Raw genomic sequence first — 12878 nt, 5'->3', positions numbered from 1 at the left:
ATATAAACCAGTTCTTACAGCTAACTGGTAATCCCCATTATACTGCCTAACCATGACTAAGGGCCCTATTGTGCGGGATGATTATTGTTCGGATAATCGTTAAATCGTTCGGAACAAAGTGATAATGGTTAAATAGCAGTAAATGATTAAACGACGAACGAGAAATCGTTTCTAGCTTTATATTACCTGGACCTATTTTTATCGTTGCTCACTCGCAAATCATTCGCATGGAATAAGACGACGTTCGCAGTAGCGACAAACGCAATAGTGACAACAAGACAACAACAAGAACGATCATAAGTAACGATCGTTCCGTGTAAATGGGTGAACGATTTCAGGTCGTCCACCATAGTGATTGTTCGAGATAGTTTATCGTTAACGATTATGCGAACGATAATCGTCCCGTGATATAGGGCCCTAACACAGCTGACCGCCATGCTTTACACAGCCTCACAACCTTCCACAATTGCGGCTTCACACAACATCCTGTTTATTTCAGAGACTATCACAAAGAGGCGACATGGCCGTCACATCAGATTATTGCCGCCTCATAATATTCCATGGCAGGCAGCCATACTTCTGTTGCTAGGCAGCTAATGGACTGTAAAATCCTTACGTTCACTTATTAAAACAACAGACTATAAAAACTTTGTTGTTCGCAAACACAAAATCACAGAAGCGTTAAAAAAAAATAAAAAAAAATCAGCTACTTTATGTCCTGCAGGAAGTCCTGTATTCTTTCCAGTCTGACACAGTGCTCTCTGCTGCCACCTCTGTCCATATCAGGAGAGGTTTTCGTTTCAATAAATTTTTATTGAGATTTTTTCAAACAAAAATTTTACACATCATAACAGGGAATAATCGCCATCTCGGGGAACTGAGCAGGTAGATTTCTATGGGGATTTGCTGCTGCTCTGGACAGTTCCTGACAGAGGTGGCAACAGAGAGCGCTGTGTCAGACTGGAAAAGATACACACACGGCGTATCCCATATATCGGCCATCTGATTATAGGCCTCCATCATCCAGGCCAGTGCTTCTCAACCTTTTCCACCTCGGTGCACCCCTTGGGAAAAAAAAATTACCTCGGGGCACCCCTACCAAATAATGTTCTACAAAATAAGAAAACCGTCAGTGACTCACAAGTGACGTCTTCTTTGATCTGAGGCGTCACTTTCCCTTTTCCTTCATCCAGTCCAGTCCTCCATGATGATTTCTTCCAGCTACTTTTCATCTTTTCAGAACCTGCGAGACAAACAATTTCGGCTCCGCACATTTCTAGCAGCTTCCTTTCCTTTCTCCCTCCTGTCGGCTCCCAAAGTAACTGCACTGTTTGGTGTTATGTGCAGTAAAGCGAATAGGAATGTGGGATGCCCCCTGTATGTAGGATCCCCTGCTGTGCCCCCTGTATGTAGGATCCCCTGATGTGCCCCCTGTATGTATGATCCCCTGCTGTGCCCCCTGTATGTAGGATCCCCTGATGTGCCCCCTGTATGTAGGATCCCCTGATGTGCCCCCTGTATGTAGGATCCCCTGCTGTGCCCCCTGTATGTAGGATCCCCTGATGTGCCCCCTGTATGTAGGATCCCCTGCTGTGCCCCCTGTATGTAGGATCCCCTGCTGTGCCCCCTGTATGTAGGATCCCCTGCTGTGCCCCCTGTATGTAGGATTCCCTGCTGTGCCCCCTGTATGTAGGATTCCCTGCTGTGCCCCCATGAGCTAATAATACCCCCAGAGGTGCCTCCATGAACTAATAATGCCCCCAGAGGTGGCCCCAGGAGCTAATAATGCCCCCAGAGGTGCCCCCATATACTAATAATGTCCCCAGAGGTGGCCCCATATACTAATAATGCCCCAGAGGTGCCCCCATATACTAATAATGCCCCAAGAGGTGCCCCCATATACTAATAATGCCCCCAGAGGTGGCCCCCATATACTAATAATGCCCCCAGAGGTGCCCCTATGAACTAATAATGCCCCCAGAGGTGCCCCCATATACTAATAATGCCCCAGAGGTGCCCCCATATACTAATAATGCCCCAAGAGGTGCCCCCATATACTAATAATGCCCCAAGAGTTGCCCCCATGAGCTAATAATGCCCCCAGAGGTGCCCCCATATACTAATAATGCCCCCAGAGGCGCCCCTATGAACTAATAATGCCCCCTGCTCTACCCCTAAAAAAAACAAACATCCTACTCACCTAATCCGCACTGTGGCTGCAGGCAGAAGCTCTCCTCCTCCTCTTCTGGCTCCATCTTGTGAGCCGCGGGGACGGGACTTCCGGCAGGCGTGATGACGTCACATAATCACACCTGCCGCAGAGGTCACGTCCCGGCCTCCCATAAGCTGCTGGTATGAAGTGCCGGCAACCTATGGGAGTGAATGTAGGAGCAGGATGCTGACACTTCCTGCTCCTTCATTATGCTCACTTTAATGTTCCAGTGCGGGCGGAACATCAAAGTGATCTGTGCATCCCGAGAAGCTGCGCGGCCGCAGCTTCTCAGGATGCTTAAAGAGACAGCGCACATTTCCCACCGGGATCCCGCGGCACTCCTGGCGGGTTCTCCCGACACACCAGTGTGCTGCGGCACCCCAGTTGGGAAACGCTGATCCAGGCCACCTGCTAACTTGTACAAAATGCAATTAATAATGTAACAGGTATAACAATGATATTACAGACATCAGTCTTGCAGGCGCTTTAGGAAGGTCTGCTCCTGTATTACAGCCCCAAATTCCACCAGCCCGGCAGGACTGATCAGCTGTATTACACACCACGGAATCCCGACGAAAAACCTATTGCGGATTGCCCGTGTCAGACTCCATTCTATGCACGGGCAGATTCTGACGTCCGTCTAAAGAATGAACCTAAAGAAAGAAATGCGTGCGGCCGACTGAGTCTGCAAAGCGGGTGCGAGCTGCAAAATCTGCGACAGGTTTTCCGTTGGGATTCCGTAGTGTGCATGTACCCTAGGGGTGGGTTCAGACTGAGGAATTCTCGCGGAAAATATACGCAGAATTCCATCAGCTGTCCGCCCGCACGGGCACGCGCTTTTCCGCCGGCTCCATAGACACCATTCTATGGGCTGGCGTATTCCGCGATCTGCTGAAAGTAGTGACATGACACTTCTTTCAGCGTATTGCGGAATACGCTGGCCCATAGAATGGAGTCTATGGGGCCGGAGGAAAGGCGCCCAGATGTGCGGGCGGACAGCTGACAGAATGGCGCGGACATTGTCCGCGAGAATTCCGTAATGTGAACCCGCCCTAACACTGTTATATGGGCAGAACCGCCGTCTGATCACCTGATCTATCATTCATAGTTGTAGGATCAGGACTCCATTTAGATGCATGATGGACTCTCTCTAACACAAAACTCTAGTTTAAAAGCTGAGGAGTCCCGGAGAGCCGGCAGCGTAGTCAGGCATCAGCCACTGGCATGTATGACAGCTCTGCGCCAAACAACAAGAACCCTCCATCTGCTTCCATGTGTTATGGGCTCCGAGCCGCTGTATACAGACATCACCCAGGAGGGCCCATCATCTGTCATGGTGCTGGAGGGGAAACCCTGGAGACTGGTCAGACGCTTCTACAGACTACAAAACAGGAAAAAGTCCATTCCCCGGGGACAGTAACGTCATACAAGGACAGGCAGAACGGCCGAGTCAGCGCTGATCATTTATAATATGAACAATCTGCTAATATAAAAGGTGCTTCTCCAGCCAAAAGTGCTATTAAAGGGATTGTAAGACATGGCTGCTCTCAAAAACAGCCCCACACCTATGGGTTATACTGCAGTCTAATACCACCGCGCTGCACTACCAGATACAACCCATGGGCATTGGTGGCACTATTCCTGGAGGAGGGATGCTATGTTCTTTTCTTATTTTTTTATGTTCTATTCTATATATTTTTTTTATTATATATATATATATATATACACACACGTCAACTGGTTTCAGAACATTATACAGATTTGTAATTTACGAATATATATAAAAATCTCGAGTCTTCCAGTACTTATCAGCAGCTGTATGCCCTGCAGGAAGTGGTGTATTCTTTCCTGTGTGAGAGTATGTGCACACTATGGAAAAAGAGACTGAATTTCTAGTGGATTCCACGTCAAAATACACATAGAATCTGCTCAAAATTCCGCCCGTGAAATATGAACATTGGGGCTTTACATAGGTTTTAATCGACTTTCCGCTCATTTGTGTGTAAAGTGGAATTTTCGGACAAAAAAATTCTGCTGCGGATCTGCATTTTGACATATCTTTGGGCGGATTCCGGCAGAGGAATCCTATAGAAGTCAATGGGGCTTGAACTCAATTCAATTCCGCACACATTCTGCTCAGATTCTGCTAGAGCTGTAAAGGCGAGGAATTTAAAGTAAAAGAAAAAAACTTCTCTTCAATTCCTTGTGGAAGCCACGCAAATTTCATAGTGTGCACATACCCTTAACACTGTGCTCTCTGCTGCCACCTCTTTCCATAATCAGGAACTGTCCAGAGCAGGAGCAAATCCCCATAGAAAACCTCTCTTTCTCTGGACAGTTCCTGACACGGACAGAGGTGGCAGCAGAGAGCACGGTGTCAGACTAGAAAATTTAAACCACCTCTTGCAGGACATACAGCAGCTGATAAGTACTGGAAGACTTGTAATTTACTTCTCACAAAAAAAAAAAAAAATATCCAAATCACAGTACTACTTTAAATAATAGGTCATTTTCTCCTGACACATTCCCTTTAGGTTTTCTAGGTGTCTACATGTCAGTGTATTATTTGTCTCTTGACGTGTGTCGTATAGTGGGACAGGAAATCCCTTCTCACTCCAACCTCTTCCGTCTTCTAATTGCAGCATTAATAGATTATTGACTGGAAATTCCTGAAGAAGTCGCAGGCAGATCCACCGTCAGGTTTAATTTTCTTGACGGATCTTGTGAACTGGTCTCATGATGAGAAGGATACGGTGTAGACTACTCCTGTGTACGAGTGGTGGGTGACTCATGTGGTCACTGGTGAGTCAGTCATTAACAGGTCAGTCCTATTCCCGCATCCCCGCTATCCAGCAGCGCAGTGGGGAATACACGTGACCTCATCCTCATCATCCTCTAAATATTAGTGACAGCGCACGGCTTCTACCCAGTCCTGGATCAGGGTTATGTCATCAGATCACTCACTCCAATTAAATTGGCATCAACAACACTGCAACAAGTCGGTCAGCGGCGAGCGGAGGCTTCCCCGGGGAATGCACATTCATTGATGCTTAGGAGGGAGCAGTCACATAATGCCGCAATGCAGATGCCTTAGATTTCCCCCAATGCAATGTCTATATAGTTCTCCTAATCTGCTTTCTGTGAAGCTGGGTGCGGTGTCAAAGCTCAGACCCATTCAAGTGAAATGTAATACCGCACACAGCCAGTGGAGAGGAGAGGCGCTGTTTTTCTTAGTCCCATAATTAAGAGGCTACATTATTATCTTCTTCAATTCATTAACAAGGTTTATATTGGAAAAGCTTCATTTAACTGTTATAGTGATAAGAAATGTGCAATGGGATGAGGAAATCAAACCCTTCTATAGAGCAAGGGGTGTCGGTAAAATAGGATCATATTAGCAGCCTGTGTTGTGTCAGCTCAGTATTGGTGGGTCTATAAAAAAAAAATATATATTAATTAATATATATATATATATATATATATATATATATATATATATATATATGTGAAGGGCTCTTGTATCCTGCAAATTTTATAAAGAGATTGGGGGAGAAATACAGACACAAAAGCAGAACTGTCAGCAGCACCACCTCAAACAGCAGCAGCACCACCTCAAACAGCAGCAGCACCACCGCAAACAGCAGCAGCACCACCGCAAACAGCAGCAGCACCACCGCAAACAGCAGCAGCACCACCGCAAACAGCAGCAGCACCACCGCAAACAGCAGCAGCACCACCGCAAACAGCAGCAGCACCACCGCAAACAGCAGCAGCACCACCGCAAACAGCAGCAGCACCACCGCAAACAGCAGCAGCACCACCGCAAACAGCAGCAGCACCACCGCAAACAGCAGCAGCACCACCGCAAACAGCAGCAGCACCACCTCAAACAGCAGCAGCACCACCTCAAACAACACCACCACCACCACCTTAAACAGCAACAAAAACAGCAGCACCACCTCAAACAGCAGCAGCACCACCTCAAACAGTAGCGGCATCACCTCAAAAACAAACAGCAACAACAGCAGCACCACCACTAACAAACAAATAAACAGCAACACCACCATTGTCAACAACACCACCTCCAGAGTCCAGAGCAGTCGCAAGTCCAAACAGAAAACCCCTCCTGCTCTGGACAATTCCTGACATGGAGAGAGGTGGCAGCAGAGAGCACTGTGTCAGACTGGAAAGAGCTTACTACTTCCTGCAGGACATACATCAGCTGATTAGTACTGGAAGACTTGAGATTTTTATTTACTTATTTTTAAATGTAAGTAATTTACTAATCTGTATACATTGACACCTTTCCCCTCTAAAACCTGACAATGTGAATATGGTCTTGATTCAAATGACGACGAACCCCAATGTCCATACCCCCTAATGGGTTGAAGCCCTACCTTGACGTGGCCAGAAAAGCACACTTTGGTGCACATTTGCACAGGCCTGCCACTTGCAGGCTAAATAGGGTTCAGGATATCCGGCCATGTGTTCTATTTTTCCCCAGTGTTTAGTCACATGTAAAGCTGTGAGTCACTTGGACCGGGTGAGGGACGACGCCAAAAATCAGCCATTCATGCAGGTTCACAATCACATGTAAGTAGCAATAAAGAGAAATAAAACTTTTACAGGACGATTCTTATCATTGTGGAGCACAGTCCGATTACCTGGAATGACTCTAATCTATCTAGTAGTGTTGAGCAGACTTGCCGAGATGTTAAGTTTTGGACGTTCTTTGAACAAGAATGCCTAGCATTTGGCTCCTGGTGGCTGGAGAAGTCGGATGCCGCCCTAGAGAGTCATGTAAAACATGCAAACAGTCATAGGCCATATCCTTGTTTTACTAGCAGCCCGAGGGCGGCATCCAACTTCTCCAGCCGCCAGGATCCAAATGCTGGGCATTTGAACGTCCAAACCTGAACATCTTAGAAACTCTGCTCAACATTAGTATTCATTACTGGACTGGACAACAGTTATTTTAAAAAAAGGTGTCTAGCAATAGAGCAGGGATGGGGAACCTTCCTATCATGGCCTGGACGGACAGCCAAAGCTTTAGCATGATGGGAATTGTAGTTTAGCAGCAGCTGGAGAGTCAGCAATTTATAATTAACATAGACAATTTGGGAACATCCAGGTGACAACCCTACTAGAATAAAATTGTTTGGTCCGTTAGATAAATTCCTAGACAATGCTACAGGATAAAGTAAAGGTCGGGATGCTACAATTGTCATTTGGTATTTAATGGTACTAGTTTAGTGTATATAAAACTCTTATGGACAGAAGTTCTGCGATTCTCTGTGCTCTTGTAAGGAATAATATTTTAATGCCTTTCTTAACATTCTCTGGGATGTCGGATATTGACAGGAACTGTATGTAAATCTCCATACAAAACCTCTCCTGCTCTGGACAGTTCCTGACATGGACAGAGGAGGCAGCAGAGAGCACTGTGTCAGACTGGAGAGAATACAGTCATGGGCAAAAGTTTTGAGAATGACACAAATATTATATTTTCACATGATCTGCTGTCCTCTGGTTTTTATGTGTATTTGTCAGATGTTTTTATCACATACAGAAATATAATTGCAATCATATTATGAGTAACAGAAGCTTATATTGACAGTTAGAATGAGTTAATGCAGCAAGTCAATATTTGCGGTGTTGACCCTTCTTCTTCAGGACCTCTGCAATTCTCCCTGGCTGCTCTCAATCAACTTCTGAACCAAATCCTCACTGATAGCAGTCCATGCTTGCACAATCAATGCTTCCATTTTGTCAGAATTTGTTGTTTTTTGTTTGTCCACCCGTCTCTTGATGATTGACCACAAGTTCTCAATGTTTCTATGTATCTCTATGTTTTGTTCCCTGAGCCATTTAGTTATCACCTTTGCTTTATGGCAAGGTGCTCCATCATGCTGGAAAAGGCATTGTTGATCGCGAAACTGTTCTTGGACGGTTGGGAGAAGTTGCTCTTGGAGGACATTCTGGTACCATTCTTTATTCATGGCTGTGTTTTTAGGCAAGACTGTGAGAGCCGATTCCCTTGGTTGAGAAGCAACCCCACACATGAATGGTTTCAGGATGCTTTACAGTTGGCATGAGACAAGACTGGTGGTAGCGCTCACCTCGTCTTCTCCCAATAAGCTGTTTTCCAGATGTCCTAAACAATCGGAAAGGGGATTCATCAGAGAAAATGACTTTACCCCAGTCCTCAGCAGTCCACTCCCTGTACTTTTTGCAGAATATCAGTCTGTCTCTGATGTTTTTTTCTGGAGAGAAGTGGCTTCTTTGCTGCCCTCCTTGAGACCAGGCCTTGCTCCAAGAGTTTCCGCCTCACAGTGCGTGCAGATGCACTCACACCTGCCTGCTGCCATTCCTGAGCAAGCTCTGCACTGCTGGTAGCCCGATCCTGCAGTTGAAACACTTAAGAGACGGTCCTGGCGCTTGCTGGTCTTACTTGGGCACCCTGAAGCCTTTTTGTCAACAATGGAACCTCTCTCCTTGAAGTTCTTGATGATGCGATAGATTGTTGAGTGAGGTACAATCTTTCTAGCTGCGATACTCTTCCCTGTTAGGCCATTTTTGTGCAGGACAATAATGACTGCACGTGTTTCTTTAGAGATAACCATGGTTAACAGAAGAGAAACAATGATGCCAAGCACCAGCCTTCTTTTAAAGTGTCCAGTGGTGTCATTCTTACTTAATCATGACAGATTGATCTCTAGCCCTGTCCTCATCAACATCCACACCTGTGTTAATGGAGCAACCACTGAAACATTGTTAGCTGGTCCTTTTAAGGCAGGGCTGCAATGATGTTGAAACATGTTTTGGGGGATAAAGTTCATTTTCTAGGTAAATATTGACTTTGCAAGTAATTGCTGTTAAGCTGATCACTCTTTATAACATTCTGGAGTATATGCAAATTGCCATTTTAAAAACTGAAGCAGTAGACTTTGTAAAAATTTATATTTGTAACATTCTCAAAACTTTTGGCCATGACTATACACCACTTCCTGCAGGAAATACAGCAGCTGATAAGTACTGGAAGACTGGAGATTTTTTTAAATACAAGTAATAACAAATCTGTATAACTTTCTGACACCAGTTGATCTTAAAGGAAAAAAAAATAAAAAATTTCACCGGAGTACCCCTTTAAAACTATAACTTGTACAACAGCTTTCATCTCATAATGATCAATCTAACACTTCTATATGTAATATCCATCTTATATCTGTCTAGCTGATATCTATTACATCTGTCGCTGTAAATTCTTAAAAAAAAATCCTGAATGGTGAAGTAGATGGTAATAGCTGGCCATAGGCTACAGCTCTCTAATACAGCAGCGGGGTAGCTGTATACAAATACAGTGCTGCCCATACAATATCATGAAATTAAGAGCTGGGTCTTACCCCTCGCAGCGGGTCTTCCTGTAGGATCAGCAAGTTCTGACGGAGATCCCAGCTGCCTTACCACAAGCCTGACTCTTCTACGTGCAATATACGGAAGTCCCAGACCAGGTAGTAACTTTCCACTGCTCAGGTAACCAGGTCAGGGGACAGATGCCGAGAGGTTACATGAAGTTCTCATACTGTACAGATATGATGGGGATTCTGTGATATGACCTAAAGATACCGAACGGTTTGGTAATTTTCCACTGTAGACGCATGTAAGGACAGGCTCACATTCCACAGCCGTCTTACCTCCACGATCTTAAAGAAACACGGCCCCCACCTCCATCCCGACAAGTAGAAGAACTTACAAAAGTGCAATTACTAAGATTTCATCACTAGCAATAGTTTATTAGAAGATGTTTATAGTTTATTACAGAACATGTGCCCTTAAAGGGGTCCTTAAAAGGGTTCTCCAGGACTTACGATAAGCCATAATATTTGATCTGTGCGTTTAGGGCGTCTTAAAACTGCATGGTGTGAAGGGGTCAAGAGTTTCTGCAAGTGGCCGGGATGTATGGGTGATACTGCATTGTGTCTTGATACCTAAAATGGGATTTGTACCAATAGGGGTCCATAGTGGGTTAGGAAAACCTCAGCAATCAATACAATCCGCAAGTGTAATGAGTTGGTGACACTATTGGCATAGAGCGCAACAGGAAGTATGTACAGGAGCAGGGACACCTGTCTATTGAAGAACTCCCTGTTCGTGTAGGTACAGTACCATAATGTATGGCAATAACCACAGTGCTCCATATCTTCTTTTGTTACAGTTTACATCTTAGATACGATAACCCACACTTAAAGACCCTAATAGATAAGGAAGTAAATGGAGGAGGGCCTCTCTTCATTATGCAAAGAACAGAATTACTATAAACAGTGTCTTCCAGTGTGGTGCATCTGGCCTGTCTGAACATTACCCAGACAATCTATTGATTGCAACATGTAATCCCATACTACTCCTGTGGGGGCACTGCAGGGAGACTGAACACTGCTGGGTTTCCATGCACATGCTTTTGATATTTGTTTGGGGGCTCTAGGATATCATTTGACCGACTCAACGGAAACATAAAGGAGTACTCCAGTGAAAAACTTTTTTTTTTTCCTTCTAATCAACCGGTGTCAGAAAGTTAATATTTGGACAATTACAAATATTTGTAATTTACCTCTATTAAAGAATGTCGTGCAGGAAGTGGTGTATTTTTTACAGTCTGACACAGTGCTCTCTGCTGCCACCACTGTCCAGATCAGGAACTGTCCAGAGCAGCAGCAAATCCCCATAGAAAAACTCTTCAGACTGGAAAGAGTATACCACTTCCTGCAGGACATACAGCAGCTGATAAGTACTGGAAGACTGGAGATGTTTTAATATAAAAAAAATTACAAATCTATGGCACTTTTTTGGGTAAACTACCCCTTTAAGAACAATAAGAAAGTGCCTGTACAGTTTATATAATTATTATAATGTAAGCTGAGGAAGTATATTAACACGGAGTATCCCTTTTAGATCCAGAATATACAACCCCTTTCACCTGGAAGACCTCTTGTCCGGTGAGAGACTTCCTTATTCCTCATTATAACATCAGGCTGATCTGACAAACGCCCCAGTTGGTCCCGGCCCAAACCCTCAGAGCCCATTATCACCATTTATACCTGCTATTAGCAGTTTATCAAAGCAAAAAACGGCGTCAAGTAAAGACTTTGCACTTCCAGAAAATTACATTATCACTTCACTGGCTCCAAAGAAACCACTTTACTGATACTCAAGATGTTTTCCATAGAAAACTGAGAACTCTCGGTCTGGGCGGAATGATCCCAGGTGTCTGCGTGTGTATAAGGCACCTGGTGGCGACACCGCGCACCTCTATCAGTGGAGCCGCTAATATGTCATACAGTGGAAATGTTTTTTATTTGTTTATTTTTATTTAACAGAAAATTCATGTAAATTAAAAAAAAATAAAAATCTCTTAAAAAAGGAGGCCTATCCTAATTATCTCAATCCGATCAATCATCTGTGGGATGTGCTGGAGAAACAAGTCCCATGCATGGAGGCCGCATGATACCACAGGAGACATCACAGGGATATGGGGTCCGCACCTCACACCTTACAGGATGCTGATACCACAGGGGATGCTGATACCACAGGGGACATCACAGGGATATGGGGTCCGCACCTCACACCTTACAGGATGCTGATACCACAGGAGACATCACAGGGATATGGGGTCCGCACCTCACACCTTACAGGATGCTGATACCACAGGGGACATCACAGGGATATGGGATCCGCACCTCACACCTTACAGGATGCTGATACCACAGGAGACATCACAGGGATATGGGGTCCGCACCTCACACCTTACAGGATGCTGATACCACAGGAGACATCACAGGGATATGGGGTCCGCACCTCACACCTTACAGGATGCTGATACCACAGGAGACATCACAGGGATATGGGGTCCGCACCTCACACCTTACAGGATGCTGATACCACAGGAGACATACCAGGGATATGGGGTCCGCACCCCACACCTTACAGGATCTACTGCTGATACCACAGAGGACATCACAAATCAGGGCATCATGACACTATCTGTCCTGTACTATGAACACCACACTAGTGTGGCCATAGTTACAGTGGGGTTGGGGGGGCCAAGGCCTGGTGAACAGGCTGGGGCCTATGGTAAAGTTAATCCGCCCCTGGTTGCACCCACCTTACAAGATCTGCAGCCGATACCACAGATCTATGGAGTCTAGGTTACGGCTCATCGGTGTACAGTGAATGATGACGTGGAGCGACAGTGCCCCCTGCAGGCAAAGACTTCCAGCTACAAATATTACATACAATGTATAAAGCAGGGGTAGGGAACCTTGGCTCTCCAGCTGTTGCAAAACTACAACCCCCATCATGCCTGGACAGACAAATCTAAAGCTTTGGCTGTTCGGGCATGATGGGAGTTGTAGTTTTGCACCAGCTGGAGAGCCAAGGTTCCCTACCTCTGGTATAAAGCTTTGGCTGTCAAATTTTGGTTGATGTGCCGGTATTTCACGCCTGCTTTTTCTCAGCTCCCTGCTCCTCCCGTACGCCGCCGCTCGCCATCTCTTCTAAGGAGATGGAAGGAAAGCTAATGGTTTTGCTGGCAAAGAGACCAAGTAAGATTTCTGAGCTGCCAAGCTCTGCTGCAAATACAATCAATATCTCAAGCAAACATTCCCCACAG

General features: G+C 45.3%; 1 protein-coding gene across 3 annotated transcripts in view; it reads right to left on the bottom strand.

Moving 5' to 3' along the window:
• NEDD4L (NEDD4 like E3 ubiquitin protein ligase) overlaps nt 1-12878 on the bottom strand; it is a 248052-nt gene that overhangs the window by 147772 nt on the left and 87402 nt on the right. Inside the window, exon 1 of one of the 3 annotated variants that reach the window (XM_069963183.1) lies at nt 9616-9630. The exons of the other annotated variants lie outside the window; for them this stretch is intronic. The gene's annotated coding sequence lies outside the window, so the exon portion shown is untranslated. Of the gene's footprint in view, nt 1-9615; nt 9631-12878 lie in introns of those variants that run through there. 3 annotated transcript variants of the gene reach the window in all.

The sequence above is a fragment of the Dendropsophus ebraccatus genome, chromosome 3, assembly GCF_027789765.1.
Source record: "Dendropsophus ebraccatus isolate aDenEbr1 chromosome 3, aDenEbr1.pat, whole genome shotgun sequence".
Taxonomy (NCBI): domain Eukaryota; kingdom Metazoa; phylum Chordata; class Amphibia; order Anura; family Hylidae; genus Dendropsophus; species Dendropsophus ebraccatus.
This window is presented reverse-complemented; position numbering and strand designations above follow the sequence as displayed.